At 38.8% G+C, this 21,062-nt stretch overlaps 1 protein-coding gene and 1 non-coding gene across 2 annotated transcripts in view; one reads left to right on the top strand and one right to left on the bottom strand.

The window, feature by feature from the left end:
* The window catches only part of VOPP1 (VOPP1 WW domain binding protein), a 1,075,975-nt gene that overhangs the window by 618,597 nt on the left and 436,316 nt on the right, over nt 1-21,062 (bottom strand). The gene's annotated exons all lie outside the window — the stretch shown is intronic.
* TRNAQ-CUG lies at nt 7,360-7,431 on the top strand. Its single transcript has one exon. It is a non-coding gene; the product is annotated as a tRNA-Gln (tRNA).

The raw sequence follows: 21,062 nt of genomic DNA, 5'->3' as shown, positions 1-21,062 counted from the left end.
GTTTTGCCTCACAGCAAGAGGTTCTCTGGTTCGATGCTGGGGTGCCTTCTGTGCAGAGTCTGCATGTCCTCCCTGTGTTTGTGTGGTTTTCCTCTGGGTGCTCCATTTTCCTCCCACGTTACAAAGACATGTGTCTGGAGCATTTCTCCCCAGGCCTCTGCTGAAAATTGGCTTTGTTCTAAGTCGGACTTTACCCGTTTACAAATGTTAAATAAATAAAATAAATGTACTATTTGATACTCTTCACTTAGAATATTCCCCATGATCTAAATATAAGAGGACACTATCCCTCAGTAAATATTAATGTAATCAGTACCTTGGAACCTGGCAATGTCATATCTCAAAGTTTCACACCTCTATGGAATAACTTTACCCTTTCCATGAAACTCTCCTCAGCTCATCAAGCTATACCTTCAAAAAGAAACTGGGTAACTAGATGGGCAACCATGACTTCTGACATGGAATCCAGAGCATCAGGTTCCTCAGTGGTCAAAAGGCCTTTAACGTATTCACTAAAGTTATGAACTTATGCAACTCAGTGCTAAAGCAAACATAAAGCTTCGACTGTAACTACAACAGACAGTCTTTGACTGTATGAATCATTATCTCTGACAATACTGTACTCTCTAGTATAGTGCTATGCTATCTGCAAGCTTTGAATTCAGTGAAACACTTTCATCATTTCACACACAGGCTTTCCGAATATGTTAGGTTTTTGAACTGACAAAACTTTAAACAATAACTTTTCTTTTTTTATTTTTGTGCATCCAACAGTGCTTATTCTGAAAGAATGGTTGCATTTCATGCCCAGAAGAAGTCATTAATGAAATATTTGATACAGGCTGGAAGTTTACGATACCCAATAACTTCAGTGAGCTCTCTGTAATGATGCTACACCTGGCCATTGTATCTAATGTAAATGCGATAAACTTACTATTTATGCACAAATTCAGAATTCAGTGACTTTTATACTGACATACTTGCTGAGTTTCACACAGTCTCAGCAGAAAGTTTAGTAGCTTTCATGATTTGACTTACACAGGTCAGTTTAGGCAGGAGACATATTGCTGTTTCCAAAGCCATTACATTTATGGACATCACTTATTTCCAAATTGTGTCCTTTCTTTCCAGACTTGCATAACTGTGAAAAATGATTGGCTTTACCAGATTTACAACACTTTCTATTAAGAAATGGACATATCTTGTTTTCATTCTGACAATCACACCTCTAACAAATTGTAACCTGCTGAGCTGAAAACTTCATCACTCTCATGTAATACTGAATTTTTCTTTGTTGGCACCTGTTAGAAGCATTTTTACATTACACCTTAACCTCACATATTGTCCTGTTACCAACAGAAGTTAGTGTTGTTTTAGTCTTGCACACATTCATATCTTTTCCACGCTCTTTCTTTTGAATATTGATTTACTTTGCTTCTCTCTCTCTCTCTCTCTCTCTATATATATATATATATATATATATACTGACAAGTTTATCCAGTGTCATATCAGATTCAGACAAATTTGCTTCTAACTTTGCCTTCTTTTACAAAATATACAGTTCTATCACCCATCAATGATTTTTGAAAATTGACAAATTCACAGTCTTTAACTATGTACTCAAAGTAAGGGACATATGCATCAGTAGATTTATAAGAACTATGATTTCTGAAACAACTGGAAAACACTACAAGTTCCATTTTAAGCTCACTCTATTGAAGAAATAGTTTGTATTAGATATATTACTATTATTTAATAAGGATAGTGTATTAAATAATTTAATTGTGTCATCACCTGCCAGATATGGAAGAGCTGCAACTTGGACTTCTTTACTTTTTTCAGGCAGTCCTGAAGAGATGTTGTAAACTTTTGCACTAACTGCATCCACATTTCTACCAATTTACAATGGAGAATCAATAATGCTGGCACTGTTGATAGTAAGGTAGAACTCTTGATGAATATGCTGAAACTGTTATACACAGTTAATGAATAATTTTGAAGAGAACTTCTTCTTACTGATTTTAGCTGCCTTATTATTTCTGTTTCATCAAATCTTTGGTGTTTCTCAGGAGTGAAGATAAGCTGTGGTATTATAGCTTTTGTACACGTGTTTTCTTGTTTGATGCAGATTTTTCAAATCATTATGTTTTCTCAGTTTGTCTGAGTTCTATGAAGTCAATTCAATTCAGAAATGGCATTTGTTTCTGCTATGACCAGAGGTGCAGATTCTGTTTTCAAATGAACTGCTAGGGTTTTGAGGGATGGTGCCAATAATTTGTATCAATATTTACTGAAATTAAAAGCTTGTTGCCAAGGGGTTGTTTAGGCAAATGAAGATGATCCTGGTGGTAGGACACATTTGTCAAATTGCTGCAGTTTTAAATCCTGATTCTCTCAAGCTGAAGTGATCAAAGGATGATGGTCATTTATGAGTCCAATGTTACAACTGTAAAACAAAAACATGCTGTGATGATTTCTATGATCCCACTGTGACACCATGTTTTGCTGTGAGGTGAAATGAGTTCAAGTTTACTTTATAGTTTCTGTAGTATTTATGTAAACACATGGACACCGTGGAGCTGGTAAATAAGCACTCATACTATTTAGAAAGATGCCAACAACTGCCTAAGTAAGACAGAGTCATGCAAAATCCCATTTGTACTAGCCTTATGGGAATATTAAATGGCTATATATTGCATAATTCAGTCTTTGTTTCTAAGACACCTGTCTGTGTGTCGGTGGGGTGCTTCTTTTGCTCCTTTGAATGTTTCACAGCTCAGAACACATATTAACCTGTTAACTTATGCTCTGTTTAGTCTTTGTTGCTGATGCATCCATCTGCATATTGTGCATTAGGTGGGGCTAGTTTATTTTGTTCATTTCAATGTTCCATGGGTCCAAATCTGTATTAAATCATAAATGTAATGCTTTGATCAGTCTTTGCTGATGAATCATACAATTACACGGAGGAAGGAGGCTTGTTTATTTGCTCTTTTGGTTGCTCCATGTTACAGAAGTGCCATTAGCATTTGATTCTGGGTTCAAAACTTGCTTAGAGGTACTGGATCATATAGTAAAATTTAACTAAATTGCAGACAACTCAGTTTTCACAACCCATGGCAATTACTTTGCGCTGCACACCAGTGATGCAAAAACCAGTGGCAACAGAAGCCCTTTTAAAAATCTTTCTAAGGCATTTTCATTTCTCAGACTAATTTCTGATAATATGACATACAGCATGGATTTTGGAAAGACTTTAACCCCCAAACAATACTGCAACAGACACCCTCCATTCCAGCACAGATAAGGGTCACCTAAATGGGGATAACTTTAATTATACCAGAAAATATTTAATTTCTGTTAATTACACCCCACTGATTTTCAAACTAATGAGGTATAGCTTTGGCAGTGGCCTTATCTGTTGATTCCAAAGCTACCTGACTGTACTCTACTTATCACACAGTCATAGATTACAGAACCTTAGGATACATGTCTTACTGGAGCCCCAAGGGTTCTATCATGGGGCTAATACTGTTCTTCCTAGTTATCACATTATCCATTGACCTTTCTGGTCACTATCTAAACCTTTACTTTGATGAGCATATCTTATTAAACTCCAGGCCCTCTCTTACTATAATCCAAATAAAACTGCAACTTGAATTCACAAGGCAGTAAAGATCATTTAGAAAACCATCACTAACATCCAAACATGGACTGAGCTGAAGTAGATCTGTGTAAATACCTAGGAGTCTGGCATAGTCCAATGCTTTATTGTATCCTTTATACAGAAAACTGGAAAAATAATGTTAATAAGCACCTTTGGCCCTCTTATAAGGTTTCAACCTCCTCATGATCAAAGAATGAACAGCCTTTGACATTAACCTCCTCATTTCTAAGCTTAAGTATGCGCACACAGTATGGCACTCAGCTCTTCTCAAAATATAACTCTGCCCCAGACAATGCTGTGCTTATTACACCATCTGATCTGATTGTGCATCACAGCATCAAATTAAGGAAGGTCATTTGGTTGCCTTTAAGCACCTGAAGCATCTTATATTTAGCTTTCATTATCTTCAGATTCCTACACCTTGACTAGTGTCCTCCTCTTGATCTGTGGTTACAACTAGTGTCATCTGTCAGGCATGTACAACTACTAAGGTATTAAGATGTGGTGGTTTAAACTTTCAAAGACTGACTTTCAGGACTGTAGCAAGGGAGTAACCATTTAGTCTAGGGGGTCATGCTACTAGCAATAAACTCCCCACTCAGTTTAGAAATGCAAAGGCTCAAACTGATTTTTGGAAGAAAGCTTTTAGACTTCCTAACAGCTGTTCATAGGTAAATAGTAAATACTATGCAATCAGTCTGCAGATTACTGCATGCCAGACAGTGACCAAAGGAAAGAATCAAACCCTGTACCTTATGTCTGTGATGTAAACACCTAAACCATTATTCCAAAATGCAACTCTTTTTCTAACAGTGGTTAAAGAAATTTCAGTTTATAATCTTTCCTCATTCACTCAGTCACCAGCTTCCTTCACGGTGTAGAGCCTGTGGTCACTACAAACTGCAGAAACTCTGCCATAAGGGCCAATTCCCAAAAATTTTCCCTGAAAATTTTGTCTTTATACAATAGCCTGTGGTCACTACATCTGACCCTGAACTGCAGGAGCTCTGCCATAATGGCGAACTCTCGAACGTTTTCCTTTAGAATTTTGTCTTTGTACAAAAGCCTGTGGTCACTACATCTGACCCTGATACTGCAGGAGCTCTGCCATAAGGACCAACTCCCAAATGTTTTCCCTGAGAATTTTGTCTTTGTACAATAGCCTGTGGTCATTGCACCCGACCTTGATACTGCAGGGGCTCTTCCATAAGGGCCAACTCTCACATGGTTTCCTGAGAATTTTGTCTTTGTACAATGTAAGCAGATTTAACATGAAGCACTTTGCTATGTATTAACTTCAGCTAATCATATACCTATGTGTGCTAGAAATTGGCTTTATCATCTCCCCCTCCAAAAGAGTAGTTCTTGCAGTCTAAGGATGACTTACTAAACTGGCCATTGTCCTTTTCTTGACCAGTAGTTTGCACTGTATATGGCAGTTACTTCGTCTTCCTGGCTGACAGGTTTCTGCATTCAGGAAATGAAAGAAAACCTGTTCTACTTTATACCTGTCATTTGGTTTGCATTGGCTATAAAATGATTACTGTCTGTAATAATTTGACCTGAAGGTGGGAGGGTCACTATAGTACAAAGTATTGCTAAATGTCCCCCACTGTTCTCTCCTATTTCATTCAATCACAAACTCCCTTCACAGTGCAAGTATGTGTCATATGTTATTACATTTTTATTTGTGCAAAGACTGTGTAGCACAATGTATAGACCTTGGTAGTGTGCTGTATTTGTATCACTTTCATTCAAATCTGATAAGCTTTATATATGTTGAGCCTGTGCCTTTTAAGAAGTATGTAATGTCAGTTGATGGGTGTTTTGATAAAGATAGGTAAATAGACAGATGACAGGTGGATACATGGATAGATAAAACACTCCTGATATACTGGTTGATCCCGTGAATATTTACTACGTAATGGTTTTATATTGTGTTATTCAGTGTAGTGCTGTGTTATGAAAACTTCCTCTCTATAGCTCTTTCTCTCTTTCTCTTTTCTCTGTCTCTCTATCTCTATCCATGCATCCATCCATCCGCAACACCTTTTTCCCATTTTGCACATGGGGTCAGGGTTTCACTTCCACAGTGACAATAATCTTGAGCCAAGGTTTACACCGCTGGGTGGCTAGCCCTGCCGAGGCTTCACTCTCTCTCTCTCTCTCTCTCTCTCTCTACATATATATATATATATATATATATATATATATATATATATACATATAGCTATATAAATATCTGTACACTGTATTACTGATGTTCTCTATTAGTATAGCTGCAGCTAATCTACTTTCAGCTTACATTCATAAACCTTTTTATCATCTCTCTTCTCTTATCCTTTCCCCATGCTCTCCTGCTGTGACTCACTGTGGTCCTTTCTCCATCTCTTTTTATAATAAGTATTAACTTTATTGCCTCAATGTAATATCACATTTTAGTAGAGTTTTTTCTCTTTTCTTTCCTTTCAATACCTGAGGTCACTACTTCAGTCCTAATACTGCAGCAGATCTGCCATATGGGCCAGCTCCCAAATGTTTTCCCTGAGAATTTTGTCTTCGTACTATGTAAGCAGATTTAACATGAAGAACCTTACTGTGTATTAACTTCAACTAGTCAAACACCTGTCTGTGTAGGAAATTGACTTTATCAACCCCCAAAACAGTACACCTTACAGTCTAAGGACCATTTACTAAGTTGGTAATGTCCTTTCTGTTGACAAATACATTACACTATATATACTAGTTACTTAGTTTTCTGGATGACAGATTTCTGCATTCAGGAAATGAAAGAAAACCTGTTCTACTCTTGTACCTCTCTATTAAACGCTTTGTATCTGCTATAAACTGATTGATTTCTGTTATAATTTGATCTGAGGGTGGAAGCCTATCACACTCAGCCTTGCTATGCTAAGCTTCACTCCCATAACACCATTTCAGACTCACCCCTCTTACTCTGCTATTATACTTCATACATACACATGTGACTGCTATTCCCTAACCCTCTCAAACAACTTTACTACTATCATGCAAACATCTCTTGTTTCTTTTTACCTAGTTTCTAACTTCTTTTTAATCTTTTATTGCCATTTTTAACAACCTGTCTTCCTCCCATAGTGCTTTTCACTATATTCATTCATAGTCACACCCCTCCCTAAAAGTATCTATTCTACATTGCATTTTCTACCCCCCCCAAAAAAAATCCTCCCTTCTTCTTACATTCTCATACCCTAGCCTTTTAAACCTATCTATTCCTTACATTCCAGAGAAGATACTAGGACAACTTAGCTGCCTTCCTCAATAGAGAATGCTTTTTTCCTACCTTCCCCCTATCAGCTTTCAGACTCCACCACTGCTAAATATGTTTCTGCCCAGAACTTCTTTTTCCTTCTCGATCCCTACCTTCCTACTACCTGCTAACTATAGCATACAGATCCCTTTATTTAATTATGCTAGTCTTCAGCTTATCCTCTATTCTTATCCTGCTATTGGGCTATCTCTCATCCTACCATGACTATAATACCTCTCAACACATCTCCAACTCTGTCCCAACTGCCTATTCATACTTCAACCATACACTCTCCATACATCACACCAAACCTATCTATGATGCCATTTATCCTTACTCCAAATATAGATGAATTAAGTCAATTTCAACTCAAACTAAACAAAATTAAGTGGAAAAATAAGCCAGTTCCATGGTGCAATGGTTAGCACTCTGGACTCTGAATCCAGTGATCTGAGTTCAAATCTCAGTGCAACCTGTTGTGTCTTGGGCAGTGCAGTGGTGCAGTGGTTAACATTGACACTTCACAGCAAGAGGGCATCTGGTTCGGTTCTCTGCTGGGGTGTCTTCTGGGTGGAGTCTGCATGTCCACCCTGCATTTGTGTGGATTTTCTCTGGGTACTCTGATTTCCTCCATTCCAAAGACATGTGTCTGGAGTGTTTCTCCTTGGGCATCTGCTGAAAATAGGCTGTGTCCTAGTTGGACTTTCCTGGTCAACAAATGTTAAATAAAAATAAATAAAATACTCTCCAAAAAACAAATATCAGTAACTTCCTAATATACTAAAATCCTTCTAGGAGGAGAGATTCACCCTACTTCTGGCCCCACCTATCACAATGAGCATCAAGACAATTCTCTTTCACACACTACTATAACCCTACAGCAGTCAGCCCCAAACCCCAGTAATCTTAACTTTTGCTGTCATAAATGTTAGAAACATAAGAAATAAAATTGCTGAACTACATCCCTTGATTACCCAACATAAGTCTTCTTGCTGTAACTGAAACATGGTTTACACCCAGCATAAAGTTCTCTGAAATTACACTGCCTGGCTCTAATATCAACCATAATGATTGTATAAAGAAGAGAGGTGGTGGCATTGCTTTAATATTTCCCCAAAACTACCACATTTCCCCTTACAACAAACCAATACCAAACTTCAGTTCAGCAGAACTTATTACGTTCTTGAAATTAAACAATAATAATCAAATATGTATTACTGTTTACATCCCTCCTGGTGACAATACAGCTGTACTGGAAGATATCCAACATTAGATATTCATAACAATTCCACAAAAAATAATACTAGTAGGTGATATGAATGTCATTTGGTTGGACAGAAACTCTAACTTCCCTACATCTAATGTGAACTTACTTGGCTTGGTTTCACACATCTAATTAATAACCCCACACATTATAGCAAGACATCAACTCCCCTATTAGAATGGATCTTAGTATCAGACCCTAGCAAATACATCACCTCAGGTACAGTGTATGACTGTCTCAGTGATTATCTCCCAATCTATATAACTAGACAGCTCAAACATCCACTTAAATAGTGTTTAGAAAACAACATGCAACCTAAGTTTAACCCGAAAATGTTCATTACGACACTATTATCTATTAACTGGAACTTCCTAAAAATCCTCCCCTTAGATGATGCTGTAAATGAATTCAATACAATTTTCCTGAATATCCTGAATGACCTTGAATGTCTGAGAAGGAAGTGACTAAAAATAAATAATGCAATTTGGCTATCAAAAAAGAGTAGAATATGAATGCAAGATCGATAAAAAAGCATGGAGTGAATGGCAAAAACATAAAACACCACAATATCTTGAAAACTTCAGAATGTTTTGCAATCATACTAAAAAGCAAATTAATGAAGACAAAAAACTATACTACAATAACTTTCAGAATAGAAGTAAACACATCCCTAAACAATTATGAACAGCCATTAAAAATACTGCATCCTGGCCATAAATTCAACTGTAGCCCTTCTCCCTATAACTCATCAATTGAAACAACCATACAGTTCAACTCTTATTTCATAGATAGTATAGCATCTCTAACCAATGATTCCCCAACATCTAATCTCAACCCTGCCTTGCAGCCATGTATCACTGCATCCACTTTCATCTTTAAACCTGTGCCCACATCCTGTATAAAAATGCTTATAAATAAACTCAAACCATGCTCTACTTCAGCTGATGACCTTCCAGATGAGTACCTTAAAATAGCAGCTGATAGCATCGCCTTCCTTAATCCTTATAAATAGGTCAATCCAGGAATCCCACAGTCATCTCCCTGGAAAAAGTTACACATAATCCCTCTGCACAAAGGAAAAAATTCAACAGATGTTACTAACTTTAGACTATGGCAGTCATGTCTTTTCTCTCCAAAATGCTTGAAAAATGTATTCAAAAACAATTAAACTATCTCTTGCAGGAAGAACTCCTATCCCCTTACACAACATGGCTTCCATCCTTGCCATAGTACTAACACTGCACTTCTAACCTATACAGATGCTGTCAATGAAGCTAGGGATAATGGCAAACTAGTCTCATCCTTATTTCTAGACTTGTCTAAAGGCTTCAACACAGTTTGTCACAGCAAATTTCTACTTCAAATGTCCTCATTAGGTCTCTTTCATCCCACCCTTCTATGGTTTAAAAGCTACCTATCCAATAGGTATCAGTCAGTAAAATGGCACTCCACCCTATCTACATACCTGTCAGTCATCACTGGTGTACCACAAGGCTCTATCTTTGGTCCCCTCCTTTTCAACATTCTCACCCACACCCTCCAACACCCTGAATAAATCCACACAACAGACCTCCCTAATACAGTACACAAATGACCCCACACTCATTTGCACATCTGACAACATGGCACTCCTCCAGAAAATTAATCAGGAAGCTTTAACAGCAACGGAAACATGACTTTGTTACTCACAACTCATGCTCAACCCTAAAAAAACAAACTACTACTTTTTTCCCCCAATTCCTCCTCCCATGAGAAAACAAAATTTAAAGTCCCCTCTTTTGATAATGCAACCATTAAAGTCACTTCTCATAGGAAATCATTAGGGACAATAGTGGATGGTAATCTTAAAATTGTCCTGCATATACAAACATTGCTTAAGGAAAACTCATCAAAAACTAGGGATACTTTATTGAGCCAAAATCTTTCTCGCTCATGCAATTAAAGTTACACTCGCCACTACTTATCTCTTCTCCAAACTTCTCTGTGGTGCTTCTATCCTTACTAATCTTCAGGCATCACACAATTCAAAACTTGAACAATGCTATAACAAAGTTGCTGAATTTGCAGCAAATATCCCCTTTCAGAACCCACCACTGTATAGCACTTATAAAAACCTAAATTGTTTAGAACTACCCCCATCAACTAACATACCACCTATAAAATTATCTAGAATCCATCTGCTTGTCCATCACTAAAAACATTCTGCACACCTAAGTACCCAGTCAGTCATTATGTTCCAGTGACAAAAAATCCTCTTTGTCCACAAGCCTATCAAATCTGCTGGGCATTGTCTGTACTCGTACCATGTTGATAAGGCTTTGAAGTTCTTATCGGTATCCATCAGGTCAATGCCATCCCTCCCATTCTTCAAAACCATTCTGAAAGACTTCCTAGCCAAAATCTGAATCTGTTCTTTCTCAACACCAGGATAAACTATAACCCGAAATGTGACCAAATACCTATTCATATCTTACATCACCTTACTCTCCTTTCTTCAATCAGATCTTTACTTCTATCAGTTTCTCTTTCCTAGCTTTCTCTCTAAATATACCTTAAGTCTGCTTTTCTATCACTTTGTATTACAATTCCAGTACTATTCTAACTTATGTTTAATTGCTCTATAAACTGGCTAACATTTCTCTAACTAATAAATCATGTCATATAACTTGTATCTATTCTTAACCAATGTTTTCATATTATGTCTAATTTGGTATAATTATTTAAACTGTGGTTGCTTTTGTATTATATTTAAAGACTGTAAAATTATTGTTCTTAAAATGTTTTGTAATGCTTTATAGCTTTTCTCCCTGGACCTCCACTGAAAATGGGCTCCTATCCCATCAGACTCTCCCAGTAATCAAATGCCAATAAATAAATAAAATACATAATAATCTTCTCCAGTAGACTTAATTGCTACTTCTACAACTTGACATAGCTTTTCTGAGTTTGTTAATATTTGCATATATCTATCTATCTGTCTATCTTTCTCTCTCTCTCTATCTCTATCTATCTATATATATATATATATATATATATATATATATATATATATATATATAGAGAGAGAGAGAGAGAAACAAACACACACACACACTCACTGGCTTAATGGTTAAGGTGTTTACCTTGCACAAGGTGCAGGGTTTAAGACTCACAAGGGATAAATGGCTAGGCTTAAAATGGCTCGCAAGGGCAGTTAGCTTAGTACTTACCTATGTACCTATGAACCTATGAACACACACAGGCAAACACACTATATATATATAAATATATGGGTTCACTTCTAAATTACGAAATCCCAAAATCTCGAGTTCAGAACATTGAGTTCAAAATCTTGACATCTTGGAATCTTGAATTTGTGAACCCTCCCCCGAAACACCACCAAACACATAAAAAACAAGCATATGCAGGGGGGGGCAAGCCCCCCTGCACCCCCCACATGGGGGGCTGTGCCCCACACCCTCCCGCAACTTAAATATACTAACTCTGAGATCGCACTACAGCAAGGACAAGGGAAATCTCCTGGTCCGTGCTGTATGCCGATCTCCATTCAGGATTTCGAAGTTTTAAAACTTCGAACATATGATCTTCGATCATATGAGATTCGAAGTTTTGGTCTTTGAAATTCTGAACATAACCCATATATATATTTCTTACATAGGAGGGCCAGTTTGAAGGAGATTGGTGTCTGTAAAGTGGTGACCAGGGAAAGTGTAGTAAGGCAGCATAGGATGGTGGTTTGTAGGATGATGCTGGTGAGCAAGAAGAGGAGGATGAGTGTAAGGGCAGCACCGAGGATCAAATGGTGGAAATTGAAAAAGGGTAATTGTGAGGTGGAGTTCAGGGAAGAGTTAAGACAGGCACTGGGCGGCAGTGAAGAGTTACCAAATAGCTGGATAACTACAGCAGAACTAGTAAGAGAGACTGCTAGAAAGGTGCTTGGGATGACATCTGGACAGAGGAAGGACAACAAGGAGACATGGTGGTGGAATGAGGGAAGTACAGGAGAGTATACAGAGAAAGAGGTTGGCAAAGAAGAAGTGGGATTGTCAGAGAGATTAGGAAAGTAGACAGGAGTATAAGGAGATGAGGTGCATGGCAAAGAGAGAAGTGGTGAAGGCTAAGGATAAGGCACATGAAGAGTTGTATGAAAGGTTGGACACTAAGGAGGGAGAAAAGGACCTATACCGATTGGCTAGACAAAGGGACCAAGCTAGGAAAGATGTGCAGCAGGTAAAGGTGATAAAGGATAATGAGGGAAACATACTCACAAGCGAGGAGAGTGTGTTGAGCAGATGGAAAGAGTACTTTGAGGGGTTGATGAATGAAGGGAATGAGAGGGAGAGAAGGTTGGATGATGTGGGGATAGTGAATCATGAAGTGCAATGGATTAGCAAGGAGGAAGTAAGGATAGCTATGAAGAGGATGAAAATGGAAAGGCTGTTGGTCCAGATGACATACCTGGGGAAGCATGGAGGTGTTTAGGTGAAATGACAGTGGAGTTTCTAACCAGATTGTTTATTGAAATCTTGGAAAGTGAGAGGATGCCTGAGGAATGGAGAAAAAGTGTTTTGGTACCGATTTTTAAGAATAAGGGTGATGTGTAGAGCTGTAGTAACTACAGAGGGATTAAATTGATCAGTCACAGCATGAAGTTATGGGAAAGAGTAGTGGAAGCTAGGTTAAGAAGGGACGTGATGATTAGTGATCAGCAGTATGGTTTCATGCCAGGAAAGAGCACTACAGATACAATGTTTGCTCTGAGAGTGTTGATGGAGAAGTACAGAGAAGGTCAGAAGGAGTTGCATTGTGTTTTTTAGACTTAGAGAAAGCATATGACAGGGTGCCTAGAGAGGAGTTGTGGTATTGTATAAGGAAGTTGGGAGTGTCAGAGAAGTATATAAGAGTGGTACAGTATATGTACGAGGGTAGTGTGACAGTGGTGAGGTCTGTGGTGGGAGTGACAGATGTGTTTAAGGTAGAGGTGGGATTACATCAAGGATCAGCTCTGAGCCCTTTCTTATTTGCAATGGTGATGGACAGGTTGACAGACGAGATCAGACAGGAGTCCCCATGGACTATGATGTTTGCAGATGATATTGTGATCTGCAGTGAGAGTAGGGAACAGGTGGAGGAGACCCTGGAGAGATGGAGATATGCTCTAGAGAGAAGAGGAATTAAGGTCAGCAGGACTAAGACAGAATATATGTGTGTGAATGAGAGGGAGGATAGAGGAATGGTGAGGATGCAAGGAGTAGAGGTGGCGAAGGTGGATGAGTTTAAATACTTGGGAAAAAATAGTTCAGAGTAATAATGAGTGTGGACGAGAGGTGAAGAAGAGAGTACAGGCAGGATGGACTGGGTGGAGAAGAGTGTCAGGAGTGATTTGTGACAGACGAGTACCAGTAAGAGTGAAAGGGAAGGTCTACAAGAGGGTAGTGAGACCAGCTATGTTATATGGGTTGGAGACAGTGGCATTGACAAAAAGGCAGGAGTTAGCGCTGGATGTGGCAGAGTTAAAGATGTTAAGATTTGCACTGGGTGTGACGAGGGTGGACAGGATTAGGAATAAGTATATTAGAGGGTCAGCCCAGGTTGGAAGGTTTGGAGACAAAGCCAGAGAAGCAAAATTATGTTGGTTTGGACATGTGCTGAGGAGGGATGCTGAGTATATTTGGAAAAAGATGCTAAGGATGAAGCTACCAAGTAACAGGAAAAGAGGAAGGCCTAAGATAAGGTTTATGGATGTGGTGAGAGAGGACATGCAGGTGGTTGATGTGACAGAGCAAGATGCGGAGGACAGGAAGAAATGGAAACAAATGATCCGCTGTGGTGACCCCTAATGGGAACAGCCAAAAGAAGATGATGATATATATATATATGTGTGTGTGTGTGTGTGTGTGGATTACTGTCAGGTACACAATGACAGAAAGCTTGATTCCAATAATACTGAGTGCTAAAGTAGGTGGAATAAAAGTCAATAAAAATGAACTTCCAGCCTTATCCCCACTCCAAAGCAATAAGTAGTTTTGGGATTCATTGTTTTTTTTGGCTATGAGAATCCTACTGCAACAATTGAGCTTGCTGTCATTGTAATTCTGATAGTTATCATATATATATATATATATATATATATATATATATATATATATATATATATATATATATAGACATATATATAAAATGTATGTGTATAATAAAAATATAAGCAACAGAACTGATTTTATGTAGTGTAAGTATGTCAGACATTATTTTATGCAAGCTAGGCCAGGAAGTATACTTGTGCTCTGTGAGAATTATTTCTGAGCAAGTTAGGCCAGAAAGAATGTGTATTCTGTAAAACATTTTGCTACAGCTGCATGTTATGGGTTTAGATAAGAGAGCATTGCTCTGTTTTGTTATGGACAAAGAAATACTATTGAATATTGCTTTCCTAGGAGAAGCAGTTAGAAGCATAGACAGTCTGTCATTGTAATTTGTCCTTGTTTTTATTATATGCTCTATAATTATGGCAGTGTTGCTTGTGTGAAAGAAAACATGAGACCATGGCAGACTAACTTAGAGTTTGAGAAGATTTTGAAATGTAACCCAGTAAGTCATCAGTAGATTAAGACTGCATATTGTTGTCATTAACTTAAAAACATGAATTATGATTGGAAAGAATTTTCCAGAAGGTACCACATAAGGTGGGCATGCTTCATTTTATATATATAACTCAGTATTTGTATTTTGTCATGATTATATTCACATTCTGTGTATCACAGGAGCTGTCAATACTATTCTGGAAAATAAAGCTTCTTGCCATGACAAGTGAACTTCTTGTGAGACATGAAGTTAGACATTTTACATTTAGCACAGCCAGATACATTTTCTAAAAGGAATCTAGCATGTTATCTCATCTGCCTATAAAATTTATGACTCAGATTAGAGGGTAAAGCAGTGGCAAGAAGGAAGGACAAGGATCAAACATATTTTATAACTAACTGACAGGAGTTATCTTTGGAAGTTTCATTGAGAAACTTGATGAAATATGCAGGTTAGTGGCAGCAGACATTGGCTCATGGCAGTATGTGCTTTCCAAACAAAAATGAAGTCAGGCACCTACTTCTATATTTCTTAGTTGGCATATGTATTGACCTTGAGCACATTTCAATTTTTTAAGTATTTATATGAATTTTCCCTGGAGATAAGAAGCTAATAAATTAATGAGCTTTGGGCTTATAATGCATTAATAGAAGCTGTACAGTTTAGTACCTATTCATGCTGTGTATGGCAGGAATTTTTAAAATAAAGAATGCACAAATAGACTGATGAATGTGAATTCTCAGGAATTTAAAAGTATTTATTGAACTGTTTTGTTCTACAAAGATAGGACTTTTTAGCCATCACTTCTGTTACGGCAACGGAATTTCAAAATTTCACTTTTTGCAATATAGTATTTGCCATGGACTGGTCTATGTATGGCTAAACATCTTAAAGCAGGAGCATGTGTGAATTCATTACATGGTCTTTGCTGCTTACAGTTTCCCAAGAGAGACAGGTGTAAAATCAAATGATTGAAGTGTGTTTTCCCAAATGAACTGTGTGCATAAATCTACAAAATCAAAATATAATGTCTTTTTTTCCTAGCTTAAGATGCCTGAAATGTTTTTTTTTTTCAGTAACTGAAAATTGACATTCCTGAAGTACTATATAAACTCCTAATAAACACAAAGCTATGCCACTAAAGTTATAATTTTTATTTTATGTGCTGTGTATACCTGACCTGTTTTATATGGAAGGTTTTAAATTTAAAAAATGTCCTGATTTAATGTTTGCTTTTGTAAGACGTAATCATGACAAATTAACAACAACAAAAAAAAAAAACATTTTTACAGGTTCTCATCCAGTGAAATAGGAAAAGGATTCATTGCTAGTTGTGTCTTAATATAAAGAGGCCTAGATGCTGGCTGTAAGCCAAGTGATTTGTAACATTTAAATTAAAGTGTTTAATAGTTTTATGTAATGTTTTTATAGCAGAGAAAGACTTATGAGAGAAAATAATTGGACTGGCAGTTAATGTCACATTCCAAAATGCCAGGTTTGATTTCTATTTCTGCGTGCTTATTGTGCAGATGTTTATCACAAAAAGGTTATGCACAAATGCATGATTCTGAAGTTAATTGAAATGCCTTAGTGACAAGCTGAATATTTTTTGTAACATCTTTGTAAAAGGTAGTTGCAAATTTATACATGGGAGATTGAAAATGAGAACCACACATGCACCTACACACCTTTGCATATGTGTGCCCTACCCCTACATACACAGATAATTGCGCTGACAGAGATAATTACTTTCTTGGCATGGAAATCTAAGGTTTATGCATATATTTTTGGTTTATTTTATATAGTATATTTTAATGCTAAAGGCTTCATAAAAGGAATGTAAATGGCTTGCAAAAGTTTATGACCTTTTGTGAGATATGAACTGTGTAATTTAACTGCAACGTTGTATATACACAAAATCATTTGGGCTGTTTTCAAAATGAAACAGAAATTCAGGCATATTCAAAATATGATTTATTTATAACATTGTGCATCTGCAGTATGTAAAAAAATATAATGCTGGATTCATAAAGGCTACTACAAAGTGTACACTTTTATACACTTAGTCTAACTTTTATGAGTGATTAGACAAAGTACAGTTGTGTACACTTACCATAAATGTAGATGTCCAAGTGTATTCACTGTTGCAGTCATCACATTTGGGTTATCTGCTTGCAGTAGCCCTCAGTCAGCCTGATTATCAAAGTCTTGGGTCCTGCATCAGTTGCTGTCTCATCTTCCATGACGTCAGGTAGTCAGGGGTATAAAGCATGCAGCCGACACCATTACATCAGTTTTTCCTTGCCCCAGATGTCAGGTGCCCCCTAATGGGAAGCAATTAAATATATATACAAGGTTACATCTCCCACAATAAAGCAAATACACCAAAAAGCTTTAACCATAATAAAAAAGGAATAGCGGCATAACCAGAAGAAGTCAGGGGGCTGGAGGGAGGGTAACCAGGACTACAACAGTGGATATACTCGAACATCTATATTTATGGCAAGTGTACACAACTGTACTATGTTCTTCGTGTTTCACTGTTGCAGTCATCACATTTAGGTAGATTCCTAAAGCTAAGGATGGGATTAGGAAATTAGATAGCATTAGGACCAGCTATAAGGCCCTGCAAGACTGCAGTGGCAAAGCCAGCTCTGGATTTAGAGAAAATTGGCAAATGGTAATGCTTGGTGAAAGTATGTACAGAATTCCAGGTAGCAGCTTCTAGGCTGTCCCTCGTAGGGACACCTCTGAGAAAGGCTGTAGAGGTAGATGCAGCCCTGGTTGAATGTGGTCTTATCCCCTGTGGGGTAGGTTTTCCATGGTGCTTATAGCAGAAATTAATGCAATGGCCTATCCATTTAGAAATGGTTTTCTTTGAAATGGCCTTCCCCTCTGCCCCTGCAGCAAATGCCACCGGCAGCTGTTCAGATTTCCTGAGAGGTTTAGTCCTGTCCATGTAAAATCTAAGTTGTCTGTGCACATCTAGGGAGTGCAGTATACATTCCCCTTTGTTCTGTGGATTAGAAAAGAAGGTTGGCAGATGAATGGACTGATTAAGAGCCAGACTGGATATTACATTGGGCATGAAGGAGGGATTAGTCCTGAGGGACACCCTGTCTACATGAAAGATGATGAAAGGCTCCACTGCCATAAGGGTCTGTAATTCAGACACCCTTCTTGCTGAAGTGATGGCTAAAAGGAAGGCTGTTTTCCAAGAAAGGAATTTCAACTCTGCATTTGCAGCTGGCTCAAAAGGAGGTAGAGAGAGCTTTTCCAATACAAAGTTAAGGTCCTAGGCTGGAGTTGGGGTCTCCTGGGTAGTCTTAAGTTTTTGGCCCCTCTGAGGAACTGCTTGAGCAGTGGATGAGAGAAGAGGGGCGGTTCTGTGTTGTAATGAGCTGAAATGGCTGAGGCATGAATTTTGATGGAGGAAAAGGAAAGGCTTTTGTGAAGCATCTCAGTTAAGTATTGAAGAATCTGAGGTAAATTGGGTGCTGCTGTGCCCATCCCCTGAGCTTGGTTCCAGGAACAGAATATTTTCCATTTTACAGCATAAGATTTTTTAGTACTAGGCCTCCTTGCCTTCAGAATGACATCCAGCACTTGTTTACTGAGGGATGGTAATGGAGAGATCAGGTAATTAGCCAAGCTGTCAGGTTCAGGGTTGGAAGCTGATGGTGCAGAATCTGGCCCTCCTGCTGGGACAGCAGGGTAGGGGTCTGAGGCAGGTGCCATGGTGCCAGCAGTGACACACTGTGTAAGAGGGGGTACCAGTGTTGGTGTGGCCAGTCTGGTGCAATCAGTATCATCCTTGGTTTGTCCTGTTTGATCTTTAGTAGTACCTTGGAGAGGAGAGGCAGAGGAGGAAAGGCATAAACTGATAGTTTTTTCAAGGTGAAGGACAGGGCATCCACTTTCCAAGCTTGTTTGTGGGGAGTCCTTCTGCAGAACTTGTCCAATTGGTAGTTCTGGGGGGAGGCAAATAGGTCTACCTCTGGGCTCCCCCATTTGTTTATCAACATGTTGAATGTCTTTGGTTCCAGTTTCCACTCGTGTGGGTCCATGAGATTTCTGCTTAGTTCATCTGCCAGTGTATTTAGCTTTCCTGGCAGGAACTGAGCCTGTAGGTGCACTTGGTAGCTCATGGCTGTGTCCCACAGAGCCATGGCTAGTCTGCAGAGAGGGTATGAGTGGGTTGCCCCCTGCTTGTTTATGTACCACATAACAGTGGTGTTTTCCGTCTTTACCATTAATTGTCCTGGAAGAATGTGGTCCATGAAGGCTGTCAGAGCATTCTGTACAGCTAGCATTTCTTTTTGATTGATATGCAGGTGCATTTGACTTGGGTTCCATTTGCCCTGAATGCACTTCCCTGCCAAGTGAGCCCCCCATGCATAGTCTGATGCGTCTGTTGTTAGGGTTTGGGCAGCAGGGGGTAGAGTGAATGGCAGTCCCTTGTTTTGGTGGCAGGCCTCTGCCCAGCAAAGGAACTCTAACTGTAGGCAAGGTATGATAGGAATCATTGCTTCTAGATCCTGAGAATGTTGACACCATAGGCTTTTTAGATACCATTGTAGTTTCCTCATATGCAGTCTTGTATATAGAATTAGAAGAATGCAGGAGGCCATGAACCCCAAGGCTTGCAGTATTTGTCTTGCAGATAGCAGGGTCTTTGTGGCCATTAGTTTGAAGTAAGCTGTCAAATGAACTTATTTCTCTGGCGTGAGGAAAGCCATCTGGGAAGTTGTGTTCAGGGTTGCTCCCAGATATACAATTTGTTGGCAGGGTACAAGATGTGATTTCTTTTCGTTTATGGTGTACCCCAGGGAAGTTAGCACCTTTTGTGCAAACGCCAGATGATGCAATAGTATATCCTGGCTTTCTGCCTGAATTAGACAATCATCCAGGTATGGGTAAATTTGAATATTTCTTTGCCTGCAAAATGCAATGACTGGAGCTAGGCATTTTGTGAATACCCTGGGCACAGTAGATAAGCCAAAGGGCAGTGCAGAGAACTGATAGTGCATGAAGCCTGCTTTGAAGCGTATGTATCTTCTGCAAGATTCCCTGATTGGGATGTGCAGGTAGGCTTCCTTTAAATCCAGTGTTGCCAACCAGGCATCCTAGCCTAGCATAGGAAGCAACTGGTGAAGAGTTAGCATCTTGAATTTTGGGATCACCAAAAAAGTGTTTAGGATAGAGAGCTCCAGGATAGGACGCCAGGAGTTGTCTTTTCTGGGCACCAGGAAAAGTCTTGAGTAGAAACCTTGTCCCCTTTTCTCTTCTGGGAACGTTTGAATAGCCCTTATAACCGTTTGGGGTTGCTAAGGTGTGGAAGTGGAATCTGTATCCTTGGGAAAGTATATTTAAAACCCATTTGTCCCAGTTTTTTGCCTGCAGAGCAATCTTTCCCCCTAAAGGAGCAGTCAGTTGAGAAGGGCTTGGAAGTTTTAAAATTAAGTCATTGAGACAGTTTACCATAGGGGAGAGTCTTACTACTCCCTGCTTTGGAAGTGGGAGCCCCCCACTGCTTAGTCCTGTGCGTACTTTGGGACTGAAGCCTGGATGTTCTGCTGGTTCTGGGTTTGGACTGAGAAGGCCTGGAAGAGGCAGGAAAGGACCAGTTCTGAGAGGGCCAATGCCTACTAAATCTTGGAGGCTGTACTTGCAGGAAATCTTTAACAGTTTGCATAGATTTAGCTTTTTCTTCCATCTTTTTAAGTACTTCTTCTGCTTTGTTGCCAAACAGGCGGTCCTGGTTTAAGGGAGCATCCAGCAATTTAGCTTTAACATGATCTGGCAAAGATTGCTCCTTAAGCCAAGCATGCCTTCTAAGTACAGACCCAGTGACAGCAGCCCTGCAAGATGCCTCTAGTGAATCAAAACCACATTGCAAAGTATGTTTTCCAACTTGTTCAGCAGAATGCATTAAATCCTGTAAATCCTTATTTTTAGCACAGTCAGGAATCAACATCATTTTCTGTTTAAGCAATTCAATAATATACTGCTGATACTTTAACATATGAAACTGGCAGTTTAAGGCCCTAACGGTCAAAGTTGCAGAAGTGTATACCTTCTTACCCCATCTATCCAGCGCCCTGGAATCTCTATCAGAGGGGGTAGGATTTTTGGCAGTAGTAACCTTAATGCCCTTGGGTCCATGTGAAATGGTCTCAGGATCCGCAGTAGGATTTTTAAAGAGGAACTTGTGAGGGTCAGGAACCCTGTAATATCTATCAGGTTTTCTGGGAGCAGGA

This window comes from Protopterus annectens, chromosome 3.part0 (assembly GCF_019279795.1).
Source record: "Protopterus annectens isolate FY-2018-M chromosome 3.part0, PAN1.0, whole genome shotgun sequence".
NCBI lineage: Eukaryota > Metazoa > Chordata > Ceratodontiformes > Protopteridae > Protopterus > Protopterus annectens.
Note: the sequence above shows the minus strand (reverse complement) of the source record. Positions and strands in the feature narration are given on the sequence as shown.